We start from the raw sequence: 14,290 nt of genomic DNA, 5'->3' as shown, positions 1-14,290 counted from the left end.
AAATACTTAAAATCTATGACTCATGTAAATTACTTAACCTCTCTACTCTCCTTACTTGCAAAGTATGGGTGATAATATCTGTTTTGCATATATTATGAGATTAATAATAGTACAGATAAAAATCTTTAAAACTGATGATTATAAATAATAATAGGAGCATGTTTTTGTGTACCTGGGAACTAATTGAATGTTTTAAAATATTACCTGAAGAATCAATATTTCATTTTGATTGCTATTTTGCTCTCTTTCTCTAGCCCTCAAATGCTACAGTATTTGCTTTTATTGGCTTTTGAATGGATGTGCGATATATGGTGTTGACCTATTGCAATGTTTGTGAGTTTTCAGTTATAGAGTAAATCTACTTCTTTATAATTCAGGTGCCAATGTACAAGGTCAATGACCGCATTACAAACTCCCTACATGAAAGCTATTGAACTGTAATATCCATCAGTAAGTATATAGGAAATGATTTGACCTTTCCTTGAATAGTAGTTACTGAATCAAATTATTTTTCAGCTTGAAAATAATTGCAGATCTCAGATGCCTCTTTAAACCATTGCTTTCTGAATTCACACCAGTTCTTCCTGTTCCCTCTGCTACTCTTGGTAATTCTAAGGAGCAGTACACAGAATGTGCAAAAGCAGCATGTGGTAATAAAAACATGAAAGACGGTTTGGGTTCAGATGATCTGAATTTAAACTGTGGTTCCTTTTCTGTGTTACTCATTGGATAGTGTCTGTCAAATAACTTCCCTACATCTTAGTACTAATGTACATTTTAAATGAAATAATATATCTAAAAAAAAAAAAGAAAAAAACTGTTGTTGTTTTAGTTCCAATATATAAAGAGCTTGGAATTCATCACCCCAAGCCTTTGCAACAAAACTGAAAGTCAGTTGATTTTTTTGAATCTGTCAGAAAACTGAGATTGTTAGATAAACCTCTACCCCCAAATCTGGAGAGATAACCAAAGAGACACAGTGGAGATCTGCTTACCTGAAACAGAATCCACTGGGGCCATAAAGTGGGAGATACACTGAAATAGTACTTTTGATCAGTTGCTGTAGATTGAGTGTGGACTTAGAATCTCCTGGTGGCTACGGCCTTGGAAGCCTCTACAATTTCATGGGGTCTACCTCTATGACCAACATTAGGCATCTGTCAGGGAGATCTAAAAAAGCAAGAAAGATTCCCAACTGGGGATTCCCAAATGTCAAGGGCAAAACAAAATATAAAATATAGCTTTTAAAACATCGTGAAATATATCCAGAGCCTTTTCCATGGCAAAGACCCACTCTCGGGCAAGAAGGACTATGTTGAAGCCTTATCTCAGCGAGGGAAAGAAATTCCTCTTAAATCAACTCCCCTCCAGCCTTCTTATTTCAGCTAAGAGAAGGAAAAATATTGATATATTTTCAATAATGGTCAAGGCTTCCCAAAAATAGATTAGTAGTACAGCATCCAGGGAAAAGAGTGGGGAGAAGAGGGGAATACAAGCTAAATCACTGGAGAAACACTTGTGAAGCTTATGTTGCCAAGATACAGGCCTTCTAAGAGACTGAGTTTTAATTTCAAGGTTATAGAGAGTTCTCTTTCTGCCACTCTTTAGTACCACGCCAAAAAGTCTTCAGTAAAAATACAGTGGGTTTCAGCAGAAAAGCATGTCTCTGAAGAGGAATACTTAGGGAAGCCCAAAGTTAGGAGGAAAGAGAGAGAGAGAGAGAAAAAAAAAAAAGGTACTAGAAAACTGAAGCTTCTGGCGTCTATAGATACAGGAAACATTAATCACAGCCCAACATCTATTTAGGCTAACTAAATTACACTGAAAATATATTTAACCTCAATTCCTATTACCCCATACGATATGCCTGCTTTTTCATAAAAAAATCACAAGGTAAACCAAAGAAAAAGAGAAAGAAGGGAGAGAGAGAAGAAGGAGAAGAGGGGAGGGAAAAGGAGAGGAGAAACAGGACTGAACAGACAAAGCAGTCAGTGGGACCAAACTCAGACGTGATAGAGATGTTGGAATTAACAGACAGAAACCTTTAAATAACTGGTCAATATGATAAGAGCTCTTATGGAAAAGGTAGGCAATATGTAAGGATAGATGAGTAATATAAGCAGAGAGATAGAAAATCAAAGGAAAATCAGTAGGAAAGGTAGAAATCAAAAACACTATTTCAGAAATAAAGAATGCCTTTTTCATGGACTCTTTGGTAGGCTGAGCACAGCCTAAGAAAGAATCATTGAGCTTAGGTGGAAACGTTCCAAATTGAAATATAAAGAGAAAATAAAAAGCAGAAAATCTAAGAACTGTGGACTAATTATCAAGAGGTGTAGTATATATGTAACTAACATACCAGAAGAAGAAAAAGGAGCAGAAGAATGTTTGGAGTAATAATGGATGAGAACTGCAAAAAATTAATGACAGATATCAAACTACAGATTCAGAAATTCAGATAACACCAAGTAAGATAAATACAACACCAGTACACACGTAAACACACACATATGCACACGCACAACCCTATGTATAGCCTATTCAAACTTCAGAAAACCAAAGAAAAGGAGGAAATTTAGAAAAAACAGATGAGAAAGAATCTTATCTATAAAGGAACAATGATAAGAATTATAGAGGACTTCTTTTTTTTTTTTTTTCAAAGAGTAAAGTAAAAAATATTGAAAAGAAAACAATCAGAAAGCCTCATGGGTGAACTCCGAGAGGCACACCTTTGGGAAGTTTAAATCCTTTACAAGGTGGCAGTTATCTGGGTCTTCCTTCAGTCCATTCACATTGCTTTGCCCCCGCCACGCCTGCTTAATTTGTTTCAGGACCCTCCCCTGGGGTGCACCCACACACTTTAGCCAAGATTGATCTCAAAGTGCAGGTTTCTGGGAGGAGCAAGATTCATTATGACCTGGAATTATCCTCCGACTTTTGACTCCAAGGAGCCTTTCTTTGCATGTGTAGTGTCTCCTTTATCTTTTACTCAGACTTTTTTTTTTTTTTCTATTCTTCTTCTTCTCTTTGTCCTTACCGTGATTATAGAGGATTTTTGATTAAAACCTGTATCAAAGTAAGTAGAGGATAGAGTGAAATATTTAAAATACTGAAAGAGAAAGAAACCATATCCAAACTAGACTTTCATATCCAGTGAACACATCTCTCATGAACATAGATGCAAAAATCCTCAACAAAATATCACTGAGTCTAACAAACTGAGTCTAATAATATATGAAGTTAATCATACCCTAAAATTTAGTGAAATTCTCCCAAGTTTATGATGCTGGTGCAATGTTTGAAAGACAATAAATATAACCATTTAAATTGATAGGCTAAATAAGAAAAATTATTTGATAATGTTAACATGAAGAAAAAGCATTTAATAAACTTTAATACCCATTTATAATTTAAAAACAGCAAACCAGAGATGGTAACTTCCTCAACTTAATAAAGAACTTCTACAACAAACCTGTAGCTAATAATATAGTTAGTGCACTGTGACAAACTTGTAACTTCCCCAAAGGAAAAGGAAAAGATGTCCTGTCTCATCACTTTTACTCTATTCAGCGTCATACTGGAAGTCCTAGCTAACACAATAAGACAAGAAAAGGAAGTAAAGGATATACCAATATAGAAGAAAGAAATAAAACTCTTTCTGTTTTGCAGGTGACATGATTATGTCAAATATCCTAAAAAATCAGCAACCTGCAGCTAATAAGCAGTTAGAGCAAGGTTTCAGGATATAAGGTGAATATACAGAAATCAAGTTCTTTCCTATATGCCAGTAATGAACAATTGAAATTTAAAATTAACATTAATTTAAATTAATTTTAAATTTAAATTTGATTAAATTAATTTAAAATTGTAACATCATTTATACTATCCCCTCCATGGAATACTTAGGTATAAATCTGGCAAGTTATAACCAAGTTGTATATGAAGAAAACTACAAAACTCTGATACAGAAATCAAAGATCTAAATAAATGGAGACATTTCATGTACATGGATAAGAAGATTCGATATTGTTAAGATGTCACTTCTTCCAGTTTTATAATATAGGCTCAACATGATCTCGATCACAACCCCAGCAAATTACTTCATAGATACTCACAAAAGTTTCTAACACAGTTTTATACAAAATTGGAAAATTTTGGAAGCAACCAAGATTCTTTTCAATAGGTGAATGGATAAATTATGGTACATACATACAATGGAAAATATGTCAATACAACCCACAAGAAGACATGAAGGAAACTTAAGTGTGTATTACTAAGCCAGTCTGAAAAGTCTACATACTATATGATTTTTACTGTATGATATTCTGGAAAAGGCAAAACTATAAAAGAGAATAAAAGACCAGTGGTTACCAGGGGTTTGGAGGGAGGGAAGGAAGGGTGAAAGGTGGAGAACAAGGGATTTTTAGGATGCTAAAACTGTTCTTATGATAGAATAATGATGACATTATACTTGATGATATACTTAATAATGATGATATTTATCAAAACCCATACAACTATATCATAGATGAACTCTACCATAAACCATGGACTTTATATAATAATTATATATTAATGTTGGTTTATTAACTGCTATAAATGTACCCTGCTAATTAAAGATGGCAAATAGATGGGGAAACAGTGGAAACAGTGGCTGACTTTATTTTTCTGGACTCCAAAATCACTGCAGATGGTGATTGCAGCCATGAAATTAAAAGACGCTTACTCCTTGGAAGGAAAGTTATGACCAACCTAGTTAGCATGTTAAAAAGCAGAGATATTACTTTGCCAACAAAGGTCCATCTAGTCAAGGCTATGGTTTTTCCAGTCGTCTTGTATGGATATGAGAATTGGACTGTGAAGAAAGCTGAGCACTGAAGAATTGTCGCTTTTGAACCGTGATATTGGAGAAGGCTCTTGAGAGTCCCTTGGACTGCAAGGAGATCCAACCAGTCCATCCTAAAGGAGATCAGTCCTGGGTGTTCATTGGAAGGACTGATGTTGAAGCTGAAACTCCAATACTTTGGCCACCTGATGCAAAGAGCTGACTCATTAGAAAAGACCCTGATGCTGGGAAGGAGAAGGGGTGACAGAGGATGAGATGGTTGGATGGCATCATCAACTCAATGGACATGAGTTTGGGTGGACTCCGGGAGTTGGTGATGGACAGGGAGGCCTGGCATGCTGCAGTTCATGGAGTTGCAAAGAGTCGGTCGTGACTGAGCGACTGAACTGAACTGAACTTAATGAAAGATGTTAATAATAGAGGAAACTGGATGTGTAGTACTTGGGAACTCCCCACAACATCTTAACAACTTTTCTGCAAATTTAAAACTGTTCTAAATGACAATGTTTATTTTAAAAAATTACTTGTTTTCAACTATACTAATACTAAATTTTGAAGAAGTATTGGTTCCCCTTGACTATACAGACTGTATCATACATAGACAAAATTCAATTCAGTATACTTGCTGTTGTATGAAATGATTATGGACAGGAATTTCATAGTAAATTAAATACAAAATTTAATAAAGTATAATTATATATAGTATAAAGAGATAATAGATTAAAAGTTTGATAATGGGTAGTTTGATAGTTTAATTTTTGGATGACTCAGATCGCACTTGAGAATCTTTTGAAAGTCTCTAAGGTATCATTATGAACATCAGTTATTTCTGTGGCAAGCAGAATTTCCCTCATAGAGACTTCTTATTATGGGAATGCCAATTTTAATTTGTTTAGAAATATGGATTTATTAAGAGCATTCCAGATTTTTTAAATTATACACATGAAAACTCAATCAGCATAAAAAATAAAGGTCATCACTAGAATTCTCTTATTTGGGAAGCTAACTGTGCTAACATTTCCCTATAGTAGTTAGTTGTCTGAACAGAACAGGGCTGAGCAAAAAGAATTAGAGGTAGTCCGATATAGAAAAGCCATTCCTGCCATCTTGGATAAACAAGGACACATGGCTTGCAGATTTTGCCTGATTGAGATTACTGACTTAATAGGATTTTTGTCAGTTTTAAAGAACTTTAATCCAGTTTACTAAATTCAGTGTATTTGCCCAAACTGTTGGTGTTTAGTTGCTCAGTCATATATGACTTTTTGAGACCACATGGACTATAAACCACCAGGCTCCTATGTCCATGGGATTGTTTAGGCAAGAGGACTGGAGTGGGTTGCCATTTCCTTCTCCAGTTTTGACCAAACACAATGATTCTGCTGTCTGTGTAAAATGATGTTAGGGTTTTCTCATTTGTAACCACAAAATCAGAGACTGAATTAAATGGAAAAAGATTATCTCATATCTCCAACGGAGAAGGTGATGGCACCCCACTCCAGTACTCTTGCCTGGAAAATCCCATGGACAGAGGAGCCTGGTGGGCTGCAGTCCATGGGGTCACGATGAGTCAGACACGACTGAGCGACTTCACTTTCACTTTTCACTTTCATGCATTGGAGAAGGAAATGGAAACCCACTCCAGTGTTCTTGCCTAGAGAATCCCAGGGATGGGGGAGCCTGGTAGACTGCTGTCTCTGGGGTCAGACAGAGTTGGACATGACTGAAGCGACTTAGCAGCATATCTCCAGACCAAAATAGCCTTAGTCCTTTAAGATGTTCAGTTAAGTGTGGAGGATTCAGAGGAGGCAGCCATGAATTGAATTTCTTCTAAAAACCCCATATAAGGGCAACTGCATTCCTTTCAATTGAAAACAAGCAAACAGAAAATCAAAGATCGTCTCTTCCTTTAGCTAAGTAGAAAATCTGTAATAGTTAATGTTCCTCTTTGCTCTAGATCATGCTCATCCTTATCTTTGGCTATCAGGAGAAAGAAAATAACTTGCAGACATTTTAATGGGAGATCATTTCACCATAACATGTTATTTAGACACACAATTAAAAATATAAAGCTTTTTTAGCTCAAAGGCAGATAAGCTACTAACCATAAAATTAATGCTCTGTGAATGCACAGACACAAAATATAATTATATCCTAGCCACTAAGCCAATATTTAAAACTATTAATAGCTCTTTCTTGGACTCTCTTGTCATTTCATATAAGGTCTATATCTTCATCTAACTTAATGATGCAAAAGCTAGTTAAATCAATAAACTACTAATATCTTTTCCTTACTTCTCTAGTTAAAGGATTGACACTATTTATATTTTAAGCCTATTTGAATTAACACCAGAAAAAAAATCTTGCCATATGTGTACAATAAGTTTTTTTTTTTTTTTATTTTTCCCAGTTCTCTTGAATTCCAGCTTAAAACTCTATTGATATTTGGCCATTATCAGGATATATTTGGCAGACGTTTTTTCCTGCATACTATATAATCGGTCACATTACTTTGTTTTAGGACTTTCTCCTTATGGACTATCTGTGCTAAGACACAGAGCATGATTTAGTGAAAACATCAAAGAACTTGGAGTATAAGAGACTTGGGTCTCAATTCTAGCACTGTTACTTCTTAGTTTAAGACTTTGAAAGGGAAAATGAAGTCGCTCAGTTCTGTCTGACTCTGCGACCCCATGGACTATAGCTCTCCAGGCTCCTCCATCCATGGCATTTTCCAGGCAAGAATACTGGAGTGGGTTGTCATTTCCTTCTCCAGGGGATCTTCCCAACTCAGGGATCGAACCTGGGTCTCCTGCATTATAGGCAGACACTTTACCATCTGAGCCACCAGGGAAGTCTTTAAGACTTTGAAGAAGTATCTAATTAGAGTTTCCTCATTTATAAAATGGCAATAATCTACTTCCACCAGAGGGTGAAGTTGAGGATAGCATGAGTTCATGTGTATATTGTATTAATACAGTGCCTGACACAACATATGCCCCAGTATATGGCAGTCATTAGTCCAGTGTTGGAGAGAATGAAATTCAAAATATTTAAAATCAGAGACACAGGTACATCTCCATCAGTCTTAAACAACTAGACAGCTCTGCTGGCTTGTACCAGCTGAATATTAACCCCAAATATTAAGAAGTAGAAAGTAATAAAATTGAGAAAGACCGCTGGGAGAAATTTAGTGGAGGCCTCATCTTATGTCAAAGACTTAAGAGTGACCTCTCAGACCCTTTACCACAAGTCCAAGTGCAGAAACCTGCAACCCAGGAGTAGTTTCTTTCCCAAGGTCACAGAGATTGAGAACTAGATTTTAAAATGGTGCCTATCAGACTCTCAAATTCTTGCAGCTTCTGCCTCACTAGAGTTGTTGATTTTATGCCACTTCTAGATTCTGAGGTGGCTTTCAGTTTCTCCATGGATTTCAAACTGTTCCTTGCAGTCCTAGGTTTCTGTGGGAATGATTCAAGTTCTGCTATAAAAGTTGTAGTGGAAGCTGAGAAGGCAGACCTTCTGTGTCTCCCACACCATGGCTGGCAGTTCAACTGGAACCTTCATCTTTTTCATTTATATAAAAACACTTCATTGTTTTGAAAAGTCACTCTTCTATTCCAAACTGTATTCCTTCTTCCTACTCATATTCAGATAGAGCCTCAACCTAGGTCCTTGTCCCTGCACCCAGGGTTTTTTCTCTTTCCATGGTTATTGCTTTGCTGACTCAGTTTGGAATTTGCACTCAGCAAATTTCATAGGCTAACATCTTGTGTTTGAGCTTGAGAAAATGTACTCTAATTCTGGTTTTGTCCTCAGGATTTCACATGACAGGGGATCTTCTTTTCTCAATTTTCACACCTTTGGCATAATCTTTAGGTACTTTCCACAATGGCGAAAATCTTGACTGTGTACTTAGCTTTTCTTGGCTTACTGATATCAAAGACCATTACATATTTTATCATTTCAAGCCAGATCTGATAGCCATCATCTTTGATACTTTTAAAACTGGCCCCATTAGACCAAGACCTCATCTAATGGAATTAAGGTAGGTTACAACAGTCTTTTTTTTTTTTTTTTTTCTCCTTCTAGATCTTTTTTTCAATTCTTTGATTTTACTGGGCCTCATTTTGGCCCCTGACTATAACTCACTGACCACTCCACTGAAATGTTGGTATTATCCATGCTGAACACAGTCTGACGATGCACCAGGAGTGTTTGTGGTAACAGTTGTGACTGTTGCTTCTGAACATGGACAAGTGACAGGCCATAGACATGTCATCATCACATAAACAGTGTTAACCACAGAGACCATCCAACTTGTGGCCAACTCCTGATGAAGCTGCCGCATCAAAGGGTTTAGTGCAGTTCAGGAGAAAATGTGATTAAAGGCTAAATCAGCACCTGACCACTCAAACCTTAGAATCGTGAACTACAGTCTCAGAGATGGGGAAGGAGCCACTCTGGCCAAAAAGAAGAGGCAGCTGAGGATGTACTCAAGTGAGTTGTCCCCTCCCACATCTGTGCCTGCCATCTGTCAGTCCTCAATACTTGAAGGTCACAATAGGCAGTATTTCTAGTAGCTTAACAATACTTTTTCCCCCAGTATGCCTTCCCTTCTATGCTACAATCTGAATTGGTCTACTGGAACATATATCCGTTCACTGATTTTTATTTTTCAGTGTCCACTCAGCTAAATGGGGCTTCTCAGATGGCTCATTGCTTGAAGAACCCACCTGCCAATGTAGGAGACATGGGTTGATCCCTGGGTCTGGTAAGGAAGATGCCCTGGAGGTGGGTGTGCCAACCCACACCAGTGTTTTTGCCTGGGAAATCCCATGGACAGAGGAGCCTGGCAGGCTACGGTCCATGGGGTCACAAAGAATAGGACAGGACTTAATGACTAAACAACAACAATAATATGCTAAAAAGTTAATTTAGTCAATTGTTCATTTTATTATTGCATTTTATAATTCTATAGCTTAATTTGTTTCTTTTTTATTGTTTTACTTTTTCTGATTTCTACTTTCATTATAATGGTATCTATGTACTTAACACAGAAGAACTGTACAAAAAAGATCTTCATGACCAAGATAATCACGATGGTGTGATCACTCACCTAGAGCCAGCCAGACATCCTGGAATGTGAAATCAAGTGGGCCTTAGAAAGCATCACTACAAACAACGCTAGTGGAGGTGATGGCATTCCAGTTGAGCTATTTCAAATCCTGAAAGATGATGCTGTCAAAGTGCTGCACTCAATATGCCAGCAAATTTGGAAAACTCAGCAGTGGCCACAGGACTGCAAAAGGTCAGTTTTCATTCCAATCCCCAAAAAAAGGCAATGCCAAAGAATGCTCAAACTACCACACAATTGCACTCATCTCACACGCTAGTAAAGTAAAGCTCAAAATTCTCCAAGCCAGACTTCAGCAATACATGAACCGTGAACTTCCAGATGTTCAAGCTGTTTTAGAAAAGGCAGGGGAACCAGAGATCAAATTGCCAGCATCCACTAGATCATGGAAAAAGCAAGAGAGTTCCAGAAAAACATCTATTTCTGCTTTATTGACTATGCCAAAGCCTTTGACTGTGTGGATCACAATCAACTGTAGGAAATTCTGAAAGAGATGGGAATACCAGACCACCTGACCTGCCTCTTGAGAAACCTATATGCAGATAAGGAAGCCACAGTTAGAACTGGGCATGGAACAACAGACTGGTTCGAAATAGGAAAAGGAGTATGTAAAGGCTGTATATGGTCACCCTGCTTATTTAACTTATTTGCAGAGTACATTATGAGAAACACTGGACTGGAAGAAGCACAAGCTGGAATCACGATTGCCGGGAGAAATATCAATAACCTCAGATATGCAGATGACACCACCCTTATGGAAGAAAGTGAAGAGGAACTAAAAATCCTCTTGATGAAAGTGAAAGAGGAGAATGAAAAGGTTGGCTTAAAGCTTAACATTCAGAAAAAAAAGATCATGGCATCTGGTCCCATCACTTCATGGGAAATAGATGGGGAAACAGTGGAAACAGTGTCAGACTTTATTTTTCTGGGCTCCAAAATCACTGCAGATGGTGGTTGATGCCATGAAATTGAAAGACGGTTACTCCTTGGAAGGAAAGTGATGACCAACCTAGATAGCATACTCAAAAGCAGAGACATTACTTTGCCAACAAAGGTCCATCTAGTCGAGGCTATGGTTTTTCCAGTAGTCATGTATGGATGTGAGAGTTGGACTCTGAAGAAGGCTGAGCGCTGAAGAATTGATGCTTTTGTATTGTGGTGTTGGAGAAGACTCTTGAGAGTCCCTTGGACTGCAAGGAGATCCAACCAGTCCATTCTGAAGGAGATCAGTCCTGGATGTTCATTGGAAGGACTGATGCTGAAGCTGAAACTCCAGTACTTTGGCCACCTCATGTGAAAAGTTGACTCTTTGGAAAAGACTGATTCTGGGAGGGATTGGAGGCAGGAGGAAAAGGGAACGACAGAGGATGAGATGGCTGGATGGCATCACCAACTCGATGGACCTGAATTTGAGTGAACTCTGGGAGTTGGTGATGGACAGGGAGGCCTGGCATGCTACAATTCATGGGGTCGCAAAGAGTCAGATGCAACTGAGAGACTGAACTGAACTGAAATGAAGTACTTAAGTGTGACGCTTTAATGTCCTTATCTGCTAATTCCATCAGCTGTGTTATCACTGAATGTGTTTTTGTTAACTGTTTATTCTCTGGGTTATGGGTGAATAACATAATAGCATAAATATATGCTATTTCTTAGCATATATGATAATTTTAAATTTTATAATGGACAGAATGACTACTACTGCATTGTTGAAAGAGGGAGTTTTATTTTCTTCATTTAGAGAATGTTGAGTTTTTTTATAATAATCTATTAATTTAATGGAGGATTAATTTTATACCATTGAGGTATAATTTTAATTTTTCTTAGTATTCATGTAGAATAGCTGTCATTCTAATGCTAGTATAGCACTGCTATTAGGTGTGATCACAGGACTGGAAAAGGTCAGTTTTCATTCCAGTCCCAAAGAAGGGCAATGACAAAGAATGTTCAGATTACCACATAATTGGACTCATATCACTAGCTAGCAAGGTCATGCTCAAAATTCTCCAAGCTAGATTTCAACAGTATGTGAACCAAGAACTTCCAGATGTACAAGCTGGATTTAGAAAAGGCAGAGGAACCAGAACAAATTGCCAACATCCAGTTGGATCACAGAAAAAGCAAGGGAATACCAGAAAATCATCTACTTCTGCTTCATTGACTACGCTAAAGCCTTTGACTGTGTGGATCACAACAAACTGTGGGACATTCTTCAAGAGATGGGAATACCAGACCAACTGACCTGCCTCCTGAAAAAACCTGTATGCAGGTCAAGAAGCAGCAGTTAGAACCAGACATGGAATAATGAACTGGTTCCAAATTGGGAAAGGAGTACATCAAGGCTGTATATTGTCACCCTGCTTATTAACTTACATGCAGACTACATCATGTGAAATGCTGGGCTAGATGAAGCACAAGCTGGAATCAACATTTCAGGGAGAAATATCAATAACCTCAGATATGCAGATGACATCATCCTTATGGCAGAAAGTAAAGAGGAACTAAAGAGCCTCCTGATGAAGAATGAGGAGAGTGAGAAAGCTGGCTAAAACCTCAACACTCAAGAAATGCAGATCATGGCATCCAGTCCCATTACTTCATGGCAAATAGATGGCAAAACAATGAAAAGAGTGACAGACTTCATTTTCTTGTGTTCCAAAATCACTGCAGATGGTGACTGCAGCCATGAAATTAAAAGACGCTTCTTGGAAGAAAAGCTATGGTAAACCTAGTCAGTATATTAAAAAGCAGAGACATTACTTTACCAGTAAAGATCCATATAGTCAAAGCTAAGGTTTTTCCCTGGTGGCTCAGATGGTAAAGAATCTGCCTGCAATGCAGGAGACCCAGGTTCCATCCCTGGATCAGGAAGATTCCCCTAGAGAAGGAAACAGAAATTGACTCCAGTATTCTTGACTGGAGAATTCCATGGACAGAGGAGCCTGGTGAGCTACAGTCCATGAGGTCACAAAGAGTCTAACATGAGTGAATGACTAACACTTTCATTTTCATGGTTTTTCCAGTAGTCATGTATGGATGTGAGCATTTGACCATAAGGAAGGCTGAGCAAGGAAAAATTGATGCTTCCAAACTGTGGTATTGGAGAAGACTCTTGAAAATCCCTTGGACTTCAAGGAGATCCAACCAGTCAATTCTAAAGGAAATCAAACCTGAATATTCACTGGAAGAATTGATACTTAAGCTGAATCTCCAAGAATTTTGCCACCTGATGCAAAGAGCCAACTCACTGGAAAAGACCCTGACGCTAGGAAAGATTGAAGGCAGGAGGAGAGGGGATGACAGGGAACGAGATGTTTGGATGGCATCACTGACTCAATGGACCTGAGTTTGAGCAAACTCCAGGAGAGGGAAGCCTGGCCTGCTGTAGTCCATGGGGTTGCAAAGAGTTGGACATGACTGAGACTGAACGGCAAGTGTGGCCTTGCTAGGGTATCAGGTAAATAATGCCTGGGATGATAAATTTAAGTTTCTCCAACTCTCTCCACTTTGGTTGATTTCAGCTTTATTCCCCAGTTTTCCATTCAGTTCATAGCCTCCAGGAAGCTGCTCTTTGCCATGTCATGCAGTTTCACTCTTTGAATACTCATTTTAATATTTGGCCAAAGCCTCAAAGTCACAGCCATGCAGGTGTATGGAACTACTTTATGCACAGAATTCTCTTCTATATTACCTAATCTTGCAAATTCTGACTGCCTGATCATATTGACCCCTAAACTACAATCTGGATTTACACAGTTGAATGATACAATCATGCTTTCTGTTTGAGCTCCACTGCTAGTGGTTTGGAAAGCAGATCTAACTTTGCATATTTGCATTCTCTCACATATCACTGTGCTGTTTTCCAGTACTTTAAAACTGTTACTGCATATATATATATATATATATATATATTGTACTTTTTGAATTTATTTTTGATGGGAGGATAGATACATGCTTAGAAATTTTCATTCTGCCTCTCCTATTATCTAGCTAACTGTTTTAGGGAGTTCTAGCTATTTTTTTTAATATCCTTCTTGCTGTAGATTCTTATGATCTGGATAACTATTTATATGCCATTAAAATTTTTTATATAACCTATTTTCATTGTAAAATTTCATTAGTCCAAAGAAATTGAGGTCTACAAAAATTAGATATTAGCTTGAGTGCCAGAAAGTCAAGATGGTGATTCAGTGTTTGAGGGTACTATTATCCACAAATATAGTAAAGAATATTATGATATTATTTAAATAAATCTTATTCAGTATATAACATAAATATATAATTAAAATGACTCAGGAAGGTATACA

At 37.6% G+C, this 14,290-nt stretch overlaps 1 non-coding gene across 1 annotated transcript; it reads right to left on the bottom strand.

Annotated features, from left to right (window-relative positions):
* Window positions 1-7,627: 7,627 nt before the first annotated feature.
* On the bottom strand, window positions 7,628-7,700 carry TRNAY-AUA (transfer RNA tyrosine (anticodon AUA)). Its single transcript has one exon. It is a non-coding gene; the product is annotated as a tRNA-Tyr (tRNA).
* Between the last annotated feature and the right edge of the window lie 6,590 nt (window positions 7,701-14,290).

The sequence above is a fragment of the Capricornis sumatraensis genome, chromosome 8, assembly GCF_032405125.1.
Source record: "Capricornis sumatraensis isolate serow.1 chromosome 8, serow.2, whole genome shotgun sequence".
NCBI lineage: Eukaryota > Metazoa > Chordata > Mammalia > Artiodactyla > Bovidae > Capricornis > Capricornis sumatraensis.
Note: the sequence above shows the minus strand (reverse complement) of the source record. Positions and strands in the feature narration are given on the sequence as shown.